Consider the following 14,587-nt stretch of genomic DNA (forward strand, 5'->3'; position numbering starts at 1 on the left):
TGAGTCAACTCTTCGCATGAGGTGGCCAAAGTACTGGAGGTTCAGCTTTAGCATCATTCCTTCCAAAGAAATCCCAGGGCTGTTCTCCTTCAGAATGGACTGGTTGGATCTCCTTGCAGTCCAAGGGACTCTCAAGAGTCTTCTCCAACACCACAGTTCAAAAGCATCAATTCTTCAGCGCTCAGCCTTCTTCATAGTCCAACTCTCATATCCATACATGACCACAGGAAAAACCATAGCCTTGACTGCTGCTGCTGCTAAGTCGCTTCAGTCGTATCCAACTCTGTGCGACCCCATAGACGGCAGCCCGCCAGGCTCCACCATCCCTGGGATTCTCCAGGCAAGAACACTGGAGTGGGTTGCCATTTCCTTCTCCAATGCAGGAAAGTGAAAAGTGAAAGTGAATTTGCTCAGTCGTGTCCAACTCTAGCGACCCCATGGACTGCAGCCTACCAGGCTCCTCCATGGGATTTTCCAGGCAAAAGTACTGGAGTAGGGTGCCACTGCCTTCTCCGATAGCCTTGACTAGACAGACATTTGTTGGCAAAGTAATGTCTCTGTTTTTGAATATGCTATCTACGTTGGTCATAACTTTCCTTCCAAGGAGTAAGCGTCTTTTAATTTCATGCCTGCAGTCACCATCTGCAGTGATTTTGGAGCCCAGAAAAATAAAGTCTGTCACTGTTTCCCCATCTATTTCCCATGAAGTGATGGGACCGAATGCCATGATCTTCGTTTTCCGAATGTTGAGCTTTAAGCCAATTTTTTCACTCTCCACTTTCACTTTCATCAAGAAGCTCTTGAGTTCCTCTTCACTTTCTGCCATAAGGGTGGTGTTATCTGCATATCTGAGGTTATTGATATTTCTCCCGGCAATCTTGATTTCACCTTGTGTTTCTTCCAGCCCGGCGTTTCTCATGATGTACTCTGCGTATAAGTTAAATAAACAGGGTGACAATATATAGCCTTGACGTACTCCTTTTCCTATTTGGAACCAGTCTGTTGTTCCATGTCCAGTTCTAACTGTTGCTTCCTGACCTGCATACAGATTTCTCAAGAGGCAGGTCAGGTGGTCTGGTATTCCCATCTCTTTCAGAATTTTCCACAGTTTATTGTGATCCACACAGTCAAAGGCTTTGGCATAGTCAATAAAGCAGAAATAGATGTTTTTCTGGAAGACAAATCTGATTAGATGATTCTAATTGGTAACCAACTTGAGAACCAGTGTGGTAGACCCTTGCTATTCAAAGATGATCTTAAGATTAGCAGAACTGGCTTCACCTGAGAGTGGTTTGTTGCACAAACAGAATTTCAGTTTCCATCTCAGACTCACTCATTCAAGCAGAATCTGCTTTTTAATAAGTCTCCAGGTCATTCATAAGGCCTTTAAAATTAAGAGCACTGGCTAGATTCAAATCCTCCCTCTACGACTTACCAGCTATGTGACATTGAATAACTTAACTTCTCCGTGCCTCAAATCCCTCATTTATGAAGCAAGAATAATAATAGTACCTATGACCTATAGGGTTGATTTGAGAATTTCACACGATATTGCACTAAAATATTTAGAATGGTGCCTGCCTTATAGTAGTGAGGGCACAAAAAATGTTAGGTATTATTTATAGCAGTTACCTCTTCTTGCTTCTTCTTTAAAGTAATACTTCTTGGACTCTTGCTGCTGCTGCGGCTGCTAAGTTGCCTCAGTCGTGTCCGACTCTATGCAATCCCACAGACAGCAGCCCACCAGGCTCCCCCGTCCCTGGGATTCTCCAGGCAAGACCACTGGAGTGGGTTGCCATTTCCTTCTCCAGTGCATGAAAGTGAAAAGTGAAAGTGAAAGTGAATTTGCTCAGTCATGTCTGACTCCTAGCGGCCCCATGGACTGCAGTCCACCAGGCTCCTCCATCCATGGGATTTTCCAGGCCAGAGTACTGGAGTGGGTTGCCATTGCCTTCTCCATCTTGGAGTCTTAACCATCATTTAAACCACTGGCTCCAGGTTGTTTCTTTGGAAGCTACAGGCTAACCAGAGCAGAATCAACTCAGTGCTTTCAAAAATCTAGAAATCCCTCAGTCTCATCTCTGAAGATTCTGATTCAGTCAGTTTGCGGACTGAAAACAAATTCCAGAGAATCTGTGTTTTTAAATCCTCCCAGGGTGATCTGGGTGATCTGATGCTCAAAGTCCTTAGACTGGGAATCAGTGCTTGGCATGCTGGTATTGCCCAGCATTCACCCTACCCTTTCACTACTGTAACATCAGCTTCACTGATGGCCTGACAACTCTAGCTTAGGCCTTTTCCTTAGCTCCAGATCGACATACCTAACTGATCATGACAGCCCTCCACCTAGGTATCCTGTAGACACTGTAAAATCCTCACATTCAGAATTCATCCCAACAATCAAAATGCCCCCTTCCAACAGAAAGTCCTTTGACACATGAGGCCCCTGACTCTCTGTCAGCCAGTGGTTCCAGCACCCAACACTGTGCCCAAAGCCAGGAACCTGGGAGTCACTCTTGTCCTCTTTCTCTTTAATTGTCCTACTCAATAACAATGTCCTTTTGATTATACATCTTCATTATTCCTGAAATCTGTTCTCCTGTCTTTGTTAGCACTTCAACCATGTAAGTTCAGGCTTTCATCTTTTCTTTTTTGGAATAAAATAGTCTTAATTGACGTAACTGTTCTTCTTGTCTTTTTTATTTTTTTTATGTGGACCATTTTTAAAGTCTTTATTGACTATGTTACAATATTGCTTCTGTTTTATGTTTTGGTTTTTTCACCTTGAGGCATGTGGGATCTTAACTCCCCCACCAGGGATAGAAGCTGCACCCCCTGCAAAGGAAGGCAAAATCTAAACCCCTGGACCACCAGGTAAGTCCCCTCCTTGCCTTTAATTTAATCTGTTAACTACACAGCTGATAGTGATTTTTCTGAAATTCAAATCTGATCCTCTGTTCATTCCCTTGTTTCAAATCCGTCTATGCCTTCCCTATTGCCTTTAGGATAAAATGGAAAGTCCTTTCTATGACATATGAGGCTCCTCATGGTACGGTCTCTATTACTCTGATCACTTTCTCTCTACTACTTCTTCTCTGCTATGACTAATATGATTATTTTGGAGATGTTCAAAGCAACCCACTCTCTCACCTGCAGGTGCATATGCTGTACTCTCCTCCTTGAGCACCCTTTCTTTGGTTCTTCCTTTAGCTAACTCATTTGTCTCTCAAAGTTACCTCTTGCAAAAACCTTGTTCCCTATGATGCTATAGGATCCCCTTAGTTACAATAGTAATTGCATTATGAACTGTATGTATAAGTAGTTAAGCATATGGATTCCAGAGTCAGAGTGTATAGATCTGAGTCCTGGTATCACTGGTTACAGCTCTATGACACTAACCTACTTAATCTCTGTGCTTTGGTCACCTTGTTTGTAAAAGTATTACTTTAATAAGTCATCTCTTATTTTGTCTTGAGAAGTAAATGATATGACACATAAAATTCTTAAAACACTGCCTGACACAAAGTAAGTGCTTAGCAGCTATCAGTTATTATTATTATCTCTATTGATGAACTTAGCTTTTTAACAGCAGAGGCTGTGTTTATGTTTGATTTTGTTTATGTCTTTTTTGTTTTTTTAACCTCTGTGCTCTTTATCTGGTCCCTCCCATATCATATATACTCGTTAATGACTATACATCTTTATTCATTCTGTCTTTTAACAACTATTAGTTGAGCACTTATGTCAGGCACTATTCTAAGCACAAGGGATACATCAGTGAAAGAATTAAAATTCTGCCTACATAGTACTTACCTGGAGACAGAAAGGCATAAGTAAAACATGTCAGGTGGCAGTAGACAGGGAGTCAGAGAGGGAATGGGAAATGCTAGTGACAGACAAGTGTTGCTGATGGGAGAGAAGGAAGAGAAGCATTCCAATTTTTAAATAGGATGATCAAGAAAGGTTCATTGAGAAGATGCAGGCTCAGCAAAGATCTTAAGTAGATGAGAGGTTGATATCCTAGGGCACTCAGATATCCCACTCAGAGGAGGAAACAATTACATAGTCCCCAAGATGAGTATCTGCTTTGCATATTTGAGAAAATGCAAGAGCAGTGTTACTGTAGTGTAGTTAGAAGGGGAAGGGCAGCAGAATATGAGGTCAGGAGGAGTTCTCTGATGGCCTAGTGGCTACGATTCTAGGCTTTTACTGCCAAATTCAAGCTGTATTTGGGGAATTGAGATCCTGTAAGCCACATGGTATGGCCCCCCCTCAAAAAAAAAAAAAAACACATACACACAAGTCAGAAGGGAGGCAAGAAAGATTGCAGGGTCTTATTAGCCATCATAAGGACTTTGTCATTTACTGGAGAACATTGGGAAGCCATTGGAGGGTTCTGAGAAGAGGAGTGAGTATCTGACTTGGATTTTAACAAGATCAGTGTGGCTGCTATGTTAAGAGTAAACTGAGGGAGAAGGAAATGGCAACCCACTCCAGTACTCTTGCCTGGAAAATTACATGGACTGAGGAGCCTGGTAGGCTACAGTCCAGTCCATGGGGTCACAAAGACTCACACACAACTGAGCAACTTCACTTTCACTTTTGATAACCTGAGTATATCCATACATGAAAAATTATTCAGCTAGGAGAAAAATGGAGTAGAGCTGTATCGATCCAGAAGGATATGACTCTATACACACATACATGTATCAGTCATATGGAAGAAATAAAGCAAATTTCAGAATAAAAAAAAAAGAGTAAATTGAGGCAAGGCAGAGAGAGCAGTTAGGGGACTTGAGCAATAATTAGGCAAGGGATGATGACATGGACCAGAGTAGTTGTAGTGGGTCTAGTGAAAAGGAATGAGATTATGGTGATATGACTGAAGAGAGAGCCAAAAGGATTTACCATGTGAGTGTATGTAGGGTGTGAGACAAAAAAGCAGTCAAGGACAGGAATGCCTCCAATGATGTTAGCCCACTTAGAAAGAGGAATTGTCTCCAAGTGAAATGGGGAAGATTGAAAATAAGAGGTTAATTTTTTTCTGTTCTGGAGTTGGAGATCAGAAATTTGGTTTGGGATGTGCAAAGTTTGTGACACCTATTAAGTATAAAGGGAGACAGATAGATGAGTCTGGAGTTCCAGAAGAAGGGTCTGTACTGGAAAACTAAATTTGGGAGTTATCAGGGCACAAATGTTATTTAAACCTGAAAATTGTATGAGATTAACAAGAAAGTAATCACAGAGATGTCCAAACTCTGAATCCAAGGGCACTCCAAAATTTAGAAGACGGAGATGAGGAGGAATCAGCAAAGAACACTGGCCAGTAAGATTTTAAGAAGAATGGAAAAGTGGGAAATTTTAGAATCAAGTGAAGAAAATGTTTAAATAAGGAATGATCAGTTGTGTCAAATACTTTTCCTGGAATAGGTCAAGTAATACAAGAATTGAGAATTGAAAAATCAGCAACGTGGAGGTCATGGGGACTTTTTACAAGGGCATTTGTAAGTGGAAGAGTGAGGGAAAGAACATGCTTGAAGTAGGTCCAAGAGAAACTGGGAGGAGTTGGATTTAGGAAGTACAGAAATTCTTTCAAGTTTTTCCATAAAAGAGCAAATAAATAGGATGTGGGCTCAAGGGAAGTTTGGGGGGGGCAGTTATTGTTGCTAAAGGTGTGAGAATTATAGCTTGTTTATAAGCTGGTGGGAATATTCCAACAGTAAAGGGAAGTCAATGATGTGGGAGAGAGTGAGAAGAACTGCTGCAAGGATGACCTGGAGTAGATTAGAGAGAATGAGATCCACCTGACAAGTGTAGGGTGGGTCTTGGACAGGAGTACAGGAAAAAGACACACAGTAACAGGAGGAAAGACAGACTATGTGGGCACAGATGCAGGTAGGCTGGCAGATGTGATAAGAGCCTGAGATTTCTCACTGCATCTCTTAAAGGTCCTTTAAAGAAATATCAGAACACATAATCTGTTACATATATAAATGACTTTTCATTTAACTATTTTAAAAAGAGCCTAGTACGCATGATACTGTTGATAGAAATATAGAGGGACACAGAATCTTTTCTAGCAAGAATCAGTACTGTGGGTGAAATAGGTAAACAAACAATGTGGTGCTGAAAGTGTTATCAAAAAGGCATTTGAAAATACTACAGGAGCTAAGACTGAGAAAAGCATTGAACAAAATTTTCAGAATATATAAGTATGCAGCCAGGACTAATTTCCTAAGGCTTAATATTCTGGGTCAGTAAACTTGCAAAATTCTGTGTTTTAACATTATAAGAATGTGAAAGTTCTCATTTCCTGCATAGATAGAAAAGTAAATACTTGTATTTGCTTTTTGGCCAATTTGAGGTTGATATAGTGAAACTCCTCTGACACTGTTAATACTTTACACTTCTAGACCTCAAACTTCCTTCCATATCAAAAACTCCTTGGCTCTTGAATCAAAGTTTTAAAAATATTTTTTTCATGCAATAATTTTTCTTAAAAGAATTCATGAATAATTATTTAAATATTTACAGTTGGCCTGAATCTTAAACATTTTGTGGGAGTTAATTATAAATAAATATAATATACATATATATATATTTCAACTTTAAAAGAAGTTTAAGGCCCACTCTCTTAGGAGTTACTATGATAAAATGAATTATTCCCTTTGTGGTTCTAATCTTATAAGAAAATAACTTCAAAGCCGAAATTTCTGAGTGGAACCCAGATTCAAAACTTCAAAATCAGCTACATGCAGCTGCACTCTGGCTCCCCTAATCCATCTAACAGCTTTTAGTGGGTTCTATAAGTGACATTAGAAAAGGCACAGCAGATGTGCAAGATGGCTTCTGAAATCTAAAGTAGGACAGATGGTTCTCTGGTTGATTGACAGCATGAGGAGCTCTACGCAAGGGTCACTTCCTGTGAAGGTTTGCCCCTCCCAACCCCCACTCCTGCTTCTGCCTGCAAATGGAAGGGTCATACAAGAAACAAAAGCAGAGATGGCTATTCAGAGTGTCTTTGTTTAAAAACATTCATTGTAGTGAAAAGATTTTCTATAAAGGAAAAATCACCTAGATATGGAAAAAATTCTTTTTTAACCTTTGACAAAGAATTGACTCTCTGCATAGTTACAACAAAGTACATTCATGTTTGAACACAATACTCAGGAGACTGGAGGTAGAGATGAAAGAACAAAGAACTAACAACTGCAATTTATAAGCATTGGTTAGTACTACTGTTTAGTACTACCAAACAGCATTGGTTAGTACTAGACTATTTCACCATTGGAAGTCCCATATTGCCCTTAAAAATAAACTTATTTTAAATTTTAACTATTTATGATTGGTAACCAGGAATTAATAGTCTAGGCTACATCACCTGTATGCTTATCCCTCTCTCTTTCTCTCTCTCTTTTTTTTTTTTCAAATTCCTTTCTAGTACTTCAAATCTTTAAGAAAAGTAAAAACAAACTCATATTCATTGCATGTAAACTAAATGCTGGGCCCTGTACTAGGTGCTTTCTTATAATTTAATATGATTTGGGATCTCAGCACTGCAGAGATTAACTGACTCTTTCTTCTTAGGTTCACATTAATACAGAAACTTGGGCCCCTGGTTTTATTGATATTCTTCTTCGTCTCTTCTGCTGTTAGAGGGAAGTGTAGTGTTAGTGGCTCAGTTGTATCGGACTCTTTGCAACCCCACGGATTGCAGCCTGCTAGGTTCCTCTGTCCATGAAACTCTCCAGGCAAGAATACTGGAGTGGGTTGCCGTTCCCTTCACCAGGGGATCTTCCAGACCCAGGGATTGAACCCGGGTCTTCCACACTGCAGGCAGATTATTTACCATCAGGGAAGCCCCAGGGTGTCAGAGGGAAACAAACACAAAATACACCCAGGAGAATATGTCCACACCTAAGTTCAGATGCGTGCTATGATTCCAAGATTTCTGCCTTCCACCCAGCTCTTGAAGACATTTATACAGTGGCAGATGCAAGGTCTCTCCATAGAAGAGACTCAGGAACAGTGATGTGTTTGTAAGGAAGTGCTGGGGATAAATTGTCTTAAAACTTCCTTTGTCTAAAATTATGCTTATTTAGAGCAAGCTGCCAAAGTACCAGTAAATTCACATCCTGCTAGGAATCCTGCATTTTGGAGGGTCTTCAAAAACTGCTGCACATTGATAAAAGTCTGAAGACTATAGTGGATCCTGTCCATCTAGTCAAGGCTATGGTTTTTCCTGTGGTCATGTATGGCTGTGAGAGTTGGACTGTGAAGAAGGCAGAGCGCTGAAGAATTGATGCTTTTGAACTGTGGTGTTGGAGAAGACTCTTGAGAGTATCTTGGACTGCAAGGAGATCCAACCAGTCCATTCTGAAGGAGATCAGCCCTGGGATTTCTTTGGAGGGAATGATGCTGAAGCTGAACCTCCAGTACTTTGGCCACCTCATGCAAAGAGTTGACTCATTGGAAAAGACTCTGATGCTGGGAGGGATTGGGGGCAGGAGGAGAAGGGGATGACAGAGGATGAGATGGCTGGATGGCATCACTGACTCGATGGATGTGAGTCTAGTGAACTCCGGGAGTTTGTGATGGACAGGGAGGCCTGGCGTGCTGCAATTCATGGGGTCGCAAAGAGTCGGACACGACTGAGCAACTGAACTGAACTCAACTGAATTGATACACAGATACATTTAGACTTTACTCCTGAGGCTCATGAAGTAAACTGGGTCCTGACCATATGGACAGCAACCTCCCAGCTACCTCTTTCCATTCTCAAACAATTCTAGAAGCAACGAATAGCCAACTAAGTGATACAGAAGAATGAATAAGTGATCTGAAAGATAGAATAATGGAACTCACTCAGAACAGCATACAGAAAGACAAATGAAAGAAAGAAAAAACGCAAGCAATGTATGAGATCTATTGGATAATATAGGTGCTCAATACTGCTAACTATTAGAGAAACGCAAATCAAAACCACAGTTAAGGTATCATCTCATACGAGTCAGGATGGTCATCAAAAAACCTACAAATAACAAATGCTGAAGAGGGTGTAGAAAAAATAAAACCCCTCCTACACTACTGGTCAGTGTATTGGTCAGTCAGCAAAAACAAGACTGGGAGCTGACTGTGGCTCAGATCATGAACTCCTTATTGCCAAATTCAGACTTAAATTGAAGAAAGTAGGGAAAACCACTAGACCATTCAGGTATGACCTAAATCAAATCCCTAATGATTATACAGTGGAAGTGAGAAATAGATTTAAGGGACTAGATCTGATAGAGTGCCTGATGAACTATGGACAGAGGTTCGTGACATCGTACAGGAGACAGGAATCAAGACCATCCCAAGAAAAAGAAATGCAAAAAAGCAAAATGGCTGTCTGAGCTTACAAATAGCTGTGAGAAGAAGAGAAGCCAAAGGCAAAGGAGAAAAGGAAAGATATACTCATTTGAATGCAGAGTTCCAAACAATAGCAAGGAGAGACAAGAAAGCCTTCTTCAGTGATCAGTGCAAAGAAATAGAGGAAAACAATAGAATGGGAAAGACTAGAGATCTCCTCAAGAAATTAGAGATACCAAGGGAACATTTCATGCAAAGATGGGCTCAATAAAGGACAGAAATGGTATGGACCTAACAGAAGCAGAAGATATTAAGAAGAGGTGGGAAGAATACTCAGAAGAACTGTACAAAAAAGATCTTCATGACCCAGATAATCATGATGGTGTGATCACTCACCTAGAGCCAGACATCCTGGAATGTGAAGTCAAGTGGACCTTAGGAAGCATCACTATGAACAAAGCTAGTGGAGGTGATGGAATTCCAGTTGAGCTATTTCAAATCCTGAAAGATGATGCTGTGAAAGTGCTCCACTCAATATGCCAGCAAATTTGGAAAACTCAGCAGTGGCCACAGCACTGGAAAAGGTCAGTTTTCATTCCAATCCCTAAGAAAGGCAATGCCAAAGAATGATCAAACTACCGCACAATTGCACTCATCTCACACGCTAGCAAAGTAATGTTCAAAATTCTCCAAACCAGGCTTCAGCAGTATGTGAACCATGAACTTCCAGATGTTCAAGCTGGTTTTAGAAAAGGCAGAGGTACCAGAGATCAAATTGCCAACATCCGCTGGATCATCAAAAAAGCAAGAGAGTTCCAGAAAAACATCTATTTCTGCTTTATTGACTATGCCAAAGCCTTTGACTGTGTGGATCACAATAAACTGTGGAAAATCTTTAAAGAGATGGGAATACCAGACCACCTGCCCTGCTTCTTGAGAAACCTATATGCAGGTCAGAAAGCAACAGTTAGAACTGGACATGGAACAACAGACTGGTTCCAAATAGGAAAAGGAGGATGTCAAGGCTGTATATTGTCACCCTGCTTATTTAACTTATATGCAGAGTACATCATGAGAAACGCTGGGCTGGATGAAGCACAAGCTGGAATCAAGAGTGCCGGGAGAAATATTAATAACCTCAGATACGCAGATGACACCACCCATATGGCAGAAAGTGAAGAAGAACTAAAGAGCCTCTTGATGAAAGTGAAAGAGGAGAGTAAAAAAGTTGGCTTAAAGCTCAACATTCAGAAAACTAAGATCATGGCATCTGGTCCCATCGCTTCATGGCAAATAGATGGAGATACAGTGGAAACAGTGCCAGACTTTATTTTTTGGGGCTCAAAAATCACTGCAGATGGTGACTGCAGCCATGAAATTAAAAGACGCTTACCCCTTGGAAGGAAAGTTATGACCAAGCTAGATAGCATACTCAAAAGCAGAGACATTACTTTGCCAACAAAGGTCCGTCTAGTCAAGGCTATGGTTTTTCCAGTAGTCACGTATGGATGTGAGAGTTGGACTGTGAAGAAAGCTGAGCACTGAAGAATTGATGCTTTTGAACTGTGGTGTTGGAGAAGACTCTTGAGAGTCCCTTGGACTGCAAGGAGAGCCAACCAGTCCATCCTAAAGGAGATCAGTCCTGGGTGTTCATTGGAAGGACTGATGTTGAGGCTGAAACTGCAATACTTTGGCCACCTGATGCGAAGAGCTGACTTATTGGAAAAGACCCTGATGCTGGTAAAGATTGAGGGCAGGAGGAGAAGGGGACAACAGAGGATGAGATGGTTGGATGGTGTCACCAACTCAATGGACAGGAGTCTGAGTAAACTCTGGCAGTTGGTAATGGACAGGGAGGCCTGGAATGCTGCAGTCCATGGGGTTGCAAAGAGTCAGACATGACTGAGTGACTGAACTGAACACTGTTGGTGGGAATTGAATTTGGTGTAGCCTCCATAAAAAAACAGTATGAAGATTCATTTAAAAATTAAAAATAGAGCTACCATATGATCCAGAAATCCCACTTTTGGGTAAACATGCAGAAAAGACAAAAACTCTAATTCAAAAATATTTATACACTCTAATGTTCATAGCAGCACTAATTATAATAACCAAAACACGGAAACAATCCAAGTACCCATCAACAAACAATTGACTTAAGTTTACGTGGCATGCATATACAATGGAATATTAACCAGTTGTAAAAAAGAATGAAAATGTTGCCATTTGCCGCAGAATGGATGGACCTAGAGAATATCATATTCACTGAAGTAAGTCAGAGAAAAACTGACTGAAACCAAATATTATATGGTATCACTTCCATGTGAATCTAAAAAATATTACAAATAAGTCTATATACAGAACAAAAACAATCTCACAGATATAGAAAACTAGCTTATGGTTACCTAAGGGGAATGGAAGTACAAAGGATAAATTTAGAGTATGAGATTAGCATACAAAACTACTATACATAAAATAGGTAACAAGAATTTTCTGTACAGTACAGAGAACTATATTCAATATCTTGTAACAACCTATTGTGGATTAAAAAATGTTGCCTGACATATCAAGAATGCTGTGGCCATCAAGCCACCAGCTATTACCACAGCCCATAGCTGTAAGCTGAGGGAACTGAAGATGGAGACAAAAGGGCTGCTGGATGCCAAGCCCTCAGCCACTGCAGCCATCCCCAGTGGTGTACAATGAGGGGACTCAGGATGAGAAAGAACCGGACACTAGCTCTAGGTAGCTAAGGTTCATGTTAAAGAAATGATCTCAATGACTCTTGCATCTTTCCATACATAGAAAAATACTAAAATCATTAACTTGAGATGTCTGGTATTCTTTAACCAAAAGTAATCTTTTGATGTTCCGACTACCTGGTTTTTGTTGCAAAGCTCCCATATTGTATATCCTGGCTCCTCCCTGAACTTTTTGGAGCAGTCCCTCAGAGCTGTCTGAGACGCTATCTCCTGGGCTTGATGTCCTCAGCAGGTCCACCTACTAAAATATAAGTCTCAACTTTCATGGTGTACATTTTTTTTTCAGTTGATACTATATGGAAAATAATCTGAAAAAAATCATACATATAATTAATTAGTTACTCTGCTGTACACTGAAACTGGCATAGTATTGTAAATCAACTATGTTTCAATAATTTTAAAAAAGAGAGAGAGACAAGTAAAAAGGTGGATCAACTTTCAGTAAGCCTTTGGCGCCAACCCAATCTATGTTTAAATTCTTTAATTGTTGCATTACCAATGGACTCATTAACCTCTAAATTCCAGAAGAGAAAATGCCAATTTACCTTGAATGTTTAGAATCTTATTTTTTCCCACAGAAAGAGTACCATACCGTTTCTTCAATAGAAATCCAAGTTTTCAGTTAACTTGATTGCTGAGAAATATGTGAGCAACAGAAAATACACTCATCAATGTCTATCATGTGCCAAGTGTTAGGCCTGGCTCAGTAATATAAAGAATATGGTAAAATTATGTTCTGTACTCTTACAACTTATTCAGAAAGCAAAGAGCAGATTACCTTTTAGTGTTAAGCTCACTCAGTGTGTCTTCTAATTTTCCTATTTTTGTTTCTTCTTTTATAAAAATGTACTCAAATTCACTTAAGTAACACTTATTGATTTCACACTATGTGCTAATCATTTTTGATGCCAGATAGGCTCCTACTGTTATGGATCTTTCATTTTAGTGAGGTGCTGGAGAGAGGGGGTGGCAGGGGGGAGAGAACAGACAAATAATTGTTTAGGTCATGATGAATGGCATGAAAATATTAAATGGAGTAATATGGAGAGTGACTGGGGAGCTATTTTAATTGTGTGATCAGGGAAGGTTTCTTTGATATGATGACATCAGGTGCAACCACAAACGAGAAGTCATGTGATCTGGAGGAACAATGTTATTGAAAAAGTAACAGTGGTTGTAGAAGGAATGATGATTGCAAAGGCCCCAAACCCAGAACCAGACTACCATGTTCTAGGAGCAAAATGAATATTAATTATTAATATTGATGACCTTAAGGATATATTTAGGAGTATTATGATTTATAAGCCAAGTTGTCAGTCTGAGAGAAGCTCTGCAATAGAGAGAGAAATGAGCAGAAAGATCACAACAGTGGCAGAACAACATTATAGTGACAGAATTTTGCACAAAGGTAGGAAGGAGTTATTAATCCTCAGGGTGTATTTCAGGGAAGTCTTTGCAAAGGAGGTAATGTAAAAGCAGGATTTTGAACTATCAATAGTGTTGACAAGGCAGGAAGGATGACTATGTCAGGGGCAAAGCATACAGGGAACTGTGAGTGCAAAGGAATTTCCTACAGTGAACACGAAAATAGAAAAAAGTGAGGCTCAAGAGGGCAGAGGCCAAGCCATGAAAGGGCTCGATATTCTGTGCATGATAGGAGATATGAAAGGCTCTAAGGAATGAACCACAGGATTGAATTTTAGAGGATCACCACAGACTGTCTCCCAAATATGTCTGTGGGAGAAGAAAATGAAGGCAGTGAAAAAAAGACGGAATGAGGATAGCCACAGTTGGGCTCAGTAAGAAATAAAAGTGATCTGAGAGGTTTTTAGGAGTTAAACAAAAGAGGGCTTGACTGTTCACTGCTTCAGTCGCTCAGTCATGTTCAACTCTTTGCGACCTCATGAATCGCACGCAGCATGCCAGGCCTCCTTGTCCATCACCAACTCCCAGAGTTCACTCAAACTCATGTCCATCGAGTCGGTGATGCCATCCAGCCATCTCATCCTCTGTCGTCCCCTTCTCCTCCTGCCCCTAATCCCTCCCAGCATCAGTCTTTTCCAATGAGTCAACTCTTCACATGAGGTGGCCAAAGTATTGGAGTTTCAGATTTAGTATCAGTCCTTCCAATGAACACCCAGGACTGATCTCCTTCAGAATGGACTGGCTGGATCTCCTTGCAGTCCAAGGGACTCTCAAGAGTCTTCCCCAACACTACAGTTCAAAAGCATCAATTCCTTGGCGCTCAGCTTTCTTCACAGTCCAACTCTCACATCCATACATGACCACTGGAAAAACCATAGCCTTGACTAGACGGACCTTTGTTGGTAAAGTACTGTCTCTGCTTTTGAATATGCTATCTAGTTTGGTCATAACTTTCCTTCCAAGGAGTAAGCGTCTTTTAATTTCATGGCTGCAGTCACCATCTGCAGTGATTTTTGAGCCCAAAAAGATAAAGTCTGACACTGTTTCCACTG

The sequence above is a fragment of the Bos javanicus genome, chromosome 6 (genome assembly GCF_032452875.1).
Source record: "Bos javanicus breed banteng chromosome 6, ARS-OSU_banteng_1.0, whole genome shotgun sequence".
NCBI classification, from domain to species: Eukaryota; Metazoa; Chordata; class Mammalia; order Artiodactyla; family Bovidae; genus Bos; species Bos javanicus.